Source organism: Coenobita brevimanus, chromosome 75 (assembly GCF_032717465.1).
Source record: "Coenobita brevimanus isolate Jiangsu-jjx chromosome 75, ASM3271746v2, whole genome shotgun sequence".
In the NCBI taxonomy this organism is placed as follows: Eukaryota; Metazoa; Arthropoda; class Malacostraca; order Decapoda; family Coenobitidae; genus Coenobita; species Coenobita brevimanus.
This window is the reverse complement of record NC_137028.1, coordinates 7,531,462-7,541,016: the sequence shown is the minus strand read 5'-3', so window position 1 is coordinate 7,541,016 and position 9,555 is coordinate 7,531,462.

The following is a 9,555-nucleotide window of genomic DNA, read 5'->3' as shown; positions in this document are numbered from 1 at the left end:
TCTAGTGTGTATTCCGTGTATCCAGTAGGGATGGTAGATATTAGTACCCTAGGGGTGACATGGAAAGGTGTGAAGTCCATCTGTTGCATGTAAGACGAATTCTGGGCCTCGAGAATTCACTGTGAATTTTATGTCCCGAGATGGATACATGATTCATAATAATAATAATGATGATAATAATAATAATAATAATGATAATAATAATAATAATAATAATAATAATAATAATAATATTAGCAATAATTATAATGAATATGAATAATTTGAATAAGAATAAACATAGCGACAGAGATAACATTATTTATAATGGTTGGGTAGTTGACTTGAAGGCAGAATATGAAGATGAAAGAGTGACAGAGATAGATAGGGTACGAGCAGAGGGAGAGATGAGATAATATGTCATATTTAATTCAGTGAAGCAGTCCCGAGAAATGAGATAAGGAATGATATGAAAGTGACAAATAATACTTCCTCGGTGGAGTCTCGTGCAGTGCGAAATGGGATAGGGACGTGAGATGTAAAAGTTAGATAGAATAACGATAAGAGAATGACAGGTTTCGGTGGAAGTGAGAAGAGAGTGAGCACAGAGGACTGCTAGTTTTAAAACTGTTACCAAGGACAGGGCAACTCTCATATTCTGTTCCACCTAACGCTAATCGATTATCTCAGCTGAGAGTGTGCATACAGGTCTAACAAAATTAATGCTGTCACCATTAACTCTTATGGTGGAGTAAAATCTAGTATTGTGTCTTCCAGCTAACATCCTGGAAAAAAGATAAGAGGCTAAGAATGTTAGGAAGGGAATGACAGAATAGTTCCAAATACAAAAAGCAAACATAAGGCTCCATCATGGGGGTGAATCTTTGAAATGGAACTGGCAGAGGACTTTTGGTACTGTTGGTCTTCTGTGATTCACTTTCGGCTGAATAATATCGTCTGGTATCTTATGCATAGATTACTAGAGTTGTCCTTACCATGAGAGGGTTAATGGTGACAGTACTAACACCCAGACATATAGACTCACTCTGAGCAGAGCAAAACCGTCTGGTGGTAGATGGAATGCAACTGTACGGATATTTCCACAATCTGAGAGTTAATGGAGTTAACAATAACAATCAAGCTCAACTGACACTCTCTCAGACAGTCGTGCATTAGCCGAAATACACAACTATAATTAGTCTGACCATGAAAGGATTAATAAGGAAGTGACGGAAAAACAGTTACAACCAGACGACAGAAAGGAAATTAGGGCAAAAGACATGGTACTGCTACAACGCTCGGCCAGGTATCATCACGAGGAGTACTAACTATCATGGAACTGGCAGAGGGGTTCTAAATTTCTCAGGCTTCTATTATAGTCACAGCCTAGTTAGATCGTCTAGCATTGTCCTGACCGTGAGAGGGTTAATGGTCTCAGTATTAAAGCTCAGGCTCCTGTGACTCACTCTGTTGAATAAAGACATTTTCCTTTAGCTGCAAATCTAAGCACTAAAGTTGTACAGAGCATGAGAGGAGACAGGAAGATAGTCCAACCCAGAGAAAAAGCAATCTAGAACAAAAGAGAGAACAGATGAAATGGCCCAGTGCAACAATGCTTCATCAGGCATCATCACGAGAGGTAATAATTGAAATGGAATTGGCAGAGGGCTATTAAAAAAAAAAATGTAATCTGGTAGTTATCGGCAAAACGTGTGCAGGAAGTGAGTGTGTCGGGAGGAGATTGTGTTCAGCCGATATAATGGTGATCCGGGAAATTACGGTTTTGGTGTGCAAGCCGGCCTCCATATACTGTACGTTCGTTCACCTTGCTGTTCTTCATCGAGCTAGTTGATTAGTGGAACAGTTCTATCCAGGTAACACCAGATGATTTTATCCCGCTGCGATTGTGTTGGGCTGAAGTAATGGTGATCAGGATATTGCTTTTGTTGTGCCAGTCGGCCGCCATATACTGTGTGTTTTGTTCACCTTTCAGGTATTCATCATGTTATTTAATCATCAGAACAGCTCCAGTAATTTGTGCCAACTAATGCCACCACTTTTATTCAGTCGAGAGTGATTCCTAGGGCCCACAAAGTGTTAATATTTTGTTAGGCAAGCCTATCATACATCGTACCATACGGTTTGTTCATCCTGCAGTTATTAAGCACGTTATTCATTCATCGGAACAACTCTAGCCTGCTAATGCCAGACGATTTTATTCAGCTGAGATTATGTCGAGCCTAAATAAAGATGATACGGGAGATTGCTGTTCTGTTATGCAAGCCAGTCGACATGTACATATGTACAGGGTGGCCTATGTATAACGCTCCTCCTCTGTCCCGCTGGACGATTTCTTATGTTTTGCGGGAGCGGCTCAGTCAGTTTTATCAATCTACCCTCTATCATTTATTCGTTTCCTTCTCTCACTCCCACGCCCACGCCCACATCAGCAGACTGAGCCGTTCCCACAACACAGTCTACAGGGTGAGTTTCTAGTGGAGTGCTATTCACTGGCCTCCCTAAACATTACGCGTTGCTGTTGTTCATCACGTTTCCTTAAGTGTAGGAATAACACAAGGATTCTGTTTAAGTTTACAACAGACAATTTTGCTGAGCTGAGAGTGATAGGAGAGTAAGGTTGTTAATACTGGTACCATCAGTCCTGCCATGATGGGGACGATTCTGTTTTAATATACCAGGTAACAACAGACGATTTTATTCACCTGAGTGACCATTAATGACCTATATATATCTAACCATTAGAAAATCATCCTTGTTTGCAGTGCAGATCTGCTTAACCCCTCGAATGAGATGATGTATTTTATTAATTTTTTCTTGCTATCTCGAGACAGGTTTATTCATACTAGGAGAGTTTTTTTTTTTCTTGATTGATATAGTTATACAAATCCTTTATCATCCTTTGAAATATGAGGGGTGTAAATTAAACCGTAATTAAACGCAAAATAATGTGGTGTGCGGTGAACTGCAGCAGGTGAGGGAAAAGGCATCGGTGCACCGAGCCTTCTAGGGAACTTAGTTCCTCGACTGACACTGCCACCAGAGCATGAAAGAGGGAAGAGCGTCGATGTACCCAGCCTTGCAGGGAGCTTGGGTGGCTGGATGTCACTGAGGGAAGAGCGTCTGTGTACCCGCCCTTCTGGGAAACTTTTGTAGCCGGATAACATAGCGGGCAAAGGGGGAAGGGTGCTGGTTGTACTCAGCCATTCAGAGAAGTTAGGTAATCCGATGACACTGAGGGAAGAGCATCAGTGTACCAAGCTTCCAGGGATCTTGAATGGCAGGATGTCACTGCTACCGAAGATCTATCTATCTATCTATCTATCTATCTATCTATATATATATATATAGGCCTATATATTTTTTTTTGTGAGAGAGGGACGGGAAGAAGTTCATCAGTGTACACAGCCTTCCGGAGAGAACTTGAAGGCCCGGATGTCACAACAGCTGGAGCATAGCCTAGCACGGAGCATGGACAGACCTCCAGGGTACGACGCTAATGAGAACCACTTCCTTACTTCACTCATAACAACACAAAGCTTCGCGAGGGGAGGGATCGGGTGCAGTTTGTGTTCTTCTGTGGGTGAAGTATCTATCAACATCCTCGATCGTTTTTACCCACAGATCTTGCCTTATTTCTTCGCAGCTTTTGCCTTATTTGCCTCCATTATCTTCCTGCTTCGCTCCCTGCTGCATCTCTGTCTGTCTGTCTGTCTGTCTGTCTGTCTCTCTCTCTCTCTCTCTCTCTCTCCGCATCCGTCTTATCCCCATCTTCTTTTCCTAATTCCCCGTCCTTCTCTCTGTCTCTCTTTCTCCTTCGCTCCCGACGCCATATCGCTGTTAATTGAGTTTGTGCAAATCAGGTGAGGAGGACCAACCACCCTGGAGCAGCCAGCCGTCCATCACACCTGACGCTACTGTCGCCCGGCCGGGGACTCTCCTCCTTCATAAAAATTACAATTCCGCATAATCTCCTCCGTCGGGGTGCCAAGGGGAGAGGACCACGGAAGGCAATAAGGTGGAAAATCCAGGGGTGCTCCGTCGCCCCGCTGGACTCTGTGGGTTGGCCTGGTGTTGCGTGGAAGTGTTGCAGGACCATATATCTCAGGAGGTCCCTCGCTCAGGAAGTTATGCATAGACTGAGCCTTCACGACGCTGTGGTGGGGATGTTGTCGGGGGGAGTCTAGGGTGTAGAGAAGGGGTGGTTGGAGGGGTGTAAGGCATGGATCTTCGGGCATATAAAGTACTGTGGAAAGCAAACAGCAACAGACATTTTGGTCCCCGCGATACGGTTTGGTTTTACTAAGTATTTATTCTGGGAGTCAAAAATAAGAATTGCAAGACAGTTTGGTTATTAGTAATGTATATCTGTCCTGAGTCAAAGACAAGGGTTGCATGGTAGAAGGGTTCCTCCACCAACCTATCCCTACAGCTGACAAAAAAAAAGTGATGAAGATTACTACGCAGGGTACGAAAGCTGTTAGGGATATTCGTAGGAAAGGATGAACAGGAGACATATTCTGCACTATCTTGAACAATAAGAGAAGGTAACATAATCAAGGAGTGGGAAGTAACGTAGGGATGGGGATGTTGATGTGTAGAGGAGGGATGTTGGAGTATAGGGGAGGGATACTGGAGTGTGGGGGAGAAGTGTTGGGGTGTAGGGGAAGGAAGCTGGGATGTAGGAGAGGGTTGTTGGGGTGTAGGGGAGGAATGTTAAGGTGAAGGGGAGGAATGCTAGGGTACAAGGGAGAGGTGTAGGGAGTGATATTATGGTGTAAGGCAGAGGTTTAGGGATTCGTGCTGAGGTCTAAGGAAGGGAGTATGGGAGAGGTACTAGAGTGTAGGGGGATGAAGTAATGTTGGTGATGCTGTTTGCTGGTGCTGGGCAAAAACACAGGACAGTCGTAAGGCTAAAGCAAACGACGCTGAAAGAAAGCCGAGAGAATAAGCTTATGAATAACGCCTACCCAACGACACCCTCGAGTAAAAACATGGTAATTTATGCACGGTTGTTTACTGTCTCGTGTGAAGGTCCACACAGCCGGGAAACGCGGTGAAACATATTTTTGTTTTTATCGGGAAGTAGTGTATATATATATATATATCTATATATCTATATATCTATATATCTGTCTATATATATATATATATATATATATATATATATATATATATATATATCTGTCTGTCTATCTATCTGTCTATCTATCTATCTATCTATCTATATACACACAGTATATATACCGGTATATATCCTAAATCACGGTCTTATGAGGCTGGGCACAAGTCGCTTTTTGAGAATTCCGCGATTTAGAAATAACTAATCTTATGGGTAAAATTACTTGTGGGTGTGTCATCTCGGAAAACTTGCCCGACTTATCCCCAAACCTACATCTCAAACTGGTCACCAGCGAACATTAACAACCTTCATGCTAGGCCTGGGAAGGAAGTGGTGTGATTGGCTTATAGTGAGTGCTATGACTGAATGTGATTTGTTTAGTAATAGCCATGCTTGACTAAAATAGGTTTATGTCCAGCTAGATGTGCGGACTTGTGATAATGGTGCTGTGTATTACAGAAGGCACTGGAAAAGCGCCACTTTTGATGGCTGCATCAGCGAATTTCGTGTCATTTCCGCATGACGGTGACGTAATTAAAAACTTTCTCTAAGATGAACAAAAACGGCAGCAACAAGGCAGTAGCGGTAGGTGCAATCCCTGCCTGAAATGGATGTAAACAAGGTGGACTGCTGGCCAAAGCTGCACTTTTTCTACATTCCATCATCCTTCATTTGGTGGATAGGGAAGAGATTTAGGGGCGTTTGTATAACCAGGCAGCTCCACCGCCCGGTTATAATCGATCCCACCTTGTGAAGGCGTCTCTCTCAAGCATCATTATAACAATATAATCACACGTTTCTTTCACAACCCTAACTTACTACGACACAGTTAAATGGACAGAGAAAAAGACGCAGTTAAAAAGGACACTGGTGGCAGATGGATGCAAAACTTCCCCATCAAATTTACATGTCATCAGGACCCATTAAAGACCATGAGCTCAGTGGACTCGTGACGGGCTATGATAATCGTGGTACTTTGTCAGTCCCACCAGCAGCCAGAAGCTCAGTAATTTTGGGCGTCGTTTTCCTCATTTAACTGACAGCCTGAATGACAGAACTGGGAACATGAGCTCTGAGCGGCGGCCAAAAAGAGTAGCTCAAGATGATAGCAAATAACAGCAGCCAAAAACAACATCCAAAACGATAGCTTCAACTATAACCAAAAACTGCAGCCAAAAGCAAGAGCAAAAAGCTGTAGCCAAAATGGTATATAGAGGAAGACCTTTGGAGTAACCAGACTAATTCACCTGGGAAGTTTCATTTAGATCCATCAAATAGTTTAGGAGGAATTAAGGGACACACACACACACACACACACACACACACACACACACACACACACACACACACACACACACACACACACACACACACACACACACACACACACACACACACACACACACACACACACACACACACACACACAGGCTGAATCTCGCGCAATGATATCCGGGAAGTTGCCAAAAATGATACCATCCCTCTTTACAGGACTGATAATAATTTCTGGTGTCACTTGCCTCATTTACCTAACCCCCTGAACGACTTCCCGGAACAATTCTACAGTGTGGGTGTGGGTGTGGGTGTCGCGTGTGGGTCTGAATGCTAATGAGGTGTTATGTACTCATTTTTGCGGCGTGCCAGTGAATATGAGGCAGAAAGATATATTAGTCTCGTGGATGTACGGTATAGGGCCTACGTTTTGGTTTATTATTTGGTTTGTTATTTAACTTGATATGTACTCAATCTCTCAGCGTTCGACTGAATAGAAGATCCTTAATTCAGAATGGCTTATTAACTTCTTAAAATAGGTGACGGAGAGTAATTTTTGTTTATTGCTTACCATTTATTCGTTTTCTCTTTATTGTTTAGGTATTTAACCAGTCATTTTGGCGAGGTTCGGGTAAAATTGAGATCAGCGGATACAATGGAGCATAAAAACCTAAAGTAAACCTAGAGATCATTGAGAATAATATGAGGCAATGACGGGAAGGATGATAGATATAGATTTCAGTAACCATTCTTACCATATTTTGATAAGTTTGGTCTTAAAAAAAAAAAGGTGGATATTTTAACTAACAAATTTTCTCAATGTACTATATGACCAGCCTCTAGTAATATGGAAAACTGGAAATTTAATCTCCAAAAATATTTCAGTAGATTTCAGGCCAACATCTTTCAGCAGGATAGATCAGGATATTAGCCTTCAAAATCTTTCGAATCTTCAGTCAATATCCAGTAAAGTGAAGCCCAAAAGCATGTGATTAATTGATTCATCCTTCTTCCTCCCAGGTCCTTAAATGAGCACCAAGCAAACTTTATTGTACCCGTTGTTGTTTCCTTTACTAGTCTGTGATGCTGGACTGTTGGCGTTGGATGTGGGTTGGGCGTTTAGGTGCTGATTTGTGGCCTTCTGTCTGTGTCTGGTGAGTGTATGTGTATGTAGAAATGAAGGAGTATGTAGGGGGTGGTGGTGGTGGTGTGTGTGTGTGTTTTTTTTTTTTTTTTTATGTGACCGACTCTGGGTATAGGCTTCACAGCCTGCTTTCAAGGTCCAGTAGTCCTCCTTTATACCGTATACCTCTACATGTCACCACTTCGGCGCTAACACCCACCGTCCATATTGAATACATGCTAGGGCTGTCTCATACAGGACTGGTGTATTGGTATTAGCGGGGGTATTTTTACGACATGTCGGCGGGACTTCTGGTAGATCAGTAAAGTCTGATATTTATGAAATTCAAATCCTTAAACTGTTCCCTGTCCCAGCGGGATTTGAACCTGGGTCGGTTAGGACTGCAGGCCAACTCTCTACCGATTGGTGGTGTGTGTGTGTGTGTGTGTGTGTGTGTGTGTGTGTGTGTGTGTGTGTGTGTGTGTTCATAATGAGAAGTATCGTTGTTATATTTGTGCTTAATGGGCCTAGGCTATGCGTTTGAATGTTTTTTTTTTTTTTCAATAGTATACATAGAAGGAAGATAAGAGAAGAGACCTGGTCAAGAAGGTAAAATAGATGAAACAGACAGTAGTCACACAGGACAGTTATGTGATGAAAGTTGCATGGAATTGTAAGTATTGTGTGTGACTGCGTTGGTATTATCATTGTTTTGGTTGGTGGTGTGGGTGCTGGCGCTGCTGGACTGGCTATGACTAAGTATACTTGGGACAAGCAGGCTAACAAGAACTCAGTGTTTATAGATTTAAGTTTTACCATGAACATACAGAAGGTAATTCCCATCTTTTTCAGTAGTCCCACGTAGTCTTCACACACACACACACACACACACACACACACACACACACACACACACACACACACACACACACACACACACACACACACACACACACACACAGCCACTTTGCCACACACCTATCTCTTTACCAGTCGCATCACAGGTCGTATCCCTGTTTCCTCTCACCTGCATTTCATCCTTTTTTACTTACCCTCTCTCTCTTACAGATCCTACCTTCTCCTGCCCAAAGCCCTCACAGCCTTTACCGTCCTCACCCTTTGTGCCAGCCCTCAGCCTTCAGCCCTCAGTCAGTACCCGGCTCAAGCACTCTTACTGGAACGTTCAGTGGTCTTAGATTCGTGTATTTAGCATTCGTATTTGTCCCCCTCATGGCATTTCACGTCCTGGGGAGATTACTTTTTGCGTCGTTTACTTTGATGGGCTTTTGGTGTGTTCTGTGGGTCCTGCTGCCTCCTTTAACCCTGTCCTCTTAGGTATTACTCTCGATGTTTCTCGTTCTGCTCTCATCTTTCAGTGTGTTACCAGTATCGTACCGGTAGTCTCTCCTGTTTTCCTAAGTATTACCATGACTGTTTCTCTTGTCTTCTCTTTTCAGTGTTGCTCTTATTGTTTTTACTCTCTCCTACTCTGTCCTCCCACGTACGAGTATTTCTATCGATATTTCTCTTTAGTTATTTCAAATGTTACTGGTAATGTTCTCTCTCTCTCCCTTCCATCACCTTAGGCATTACTATCACTGTTTCTCTTCTCTCACCTCTCAGAGTGTTACTGATATTGTTCTCTCTCTTCCATCTTCCAGGGACTCTTTGCTGCTGTTTCTCTCCCTTCTTACTCCTAGGCTCATATTATTTCACACTGTTCCCTCTTCATCCAGGAGTGTAATTAGGGACCTGGCTTTAACATTGACTATCCCTGACCATATCCTATGGGATGATTGAGACTCAGTAAAAGCTGATTGTCCTCCTAAATTGCCAGTGTGATATTTTTTACTTATAAGAGAATAACCTTAGTCGTTTTCCTTTTTTCCTTCCTCACGTCTTTCAAGTTACCGTATCCTCTCATTAATTCTCCCCTTCTCTCAAATAGTTACCGGTATTGTCCTCTCTCTTCTGTGGCATATTTCACTTCTGATGTTTCCCCCTCATCCTCTCCTATTTGTCCAGGTATTTTCGTTCTATT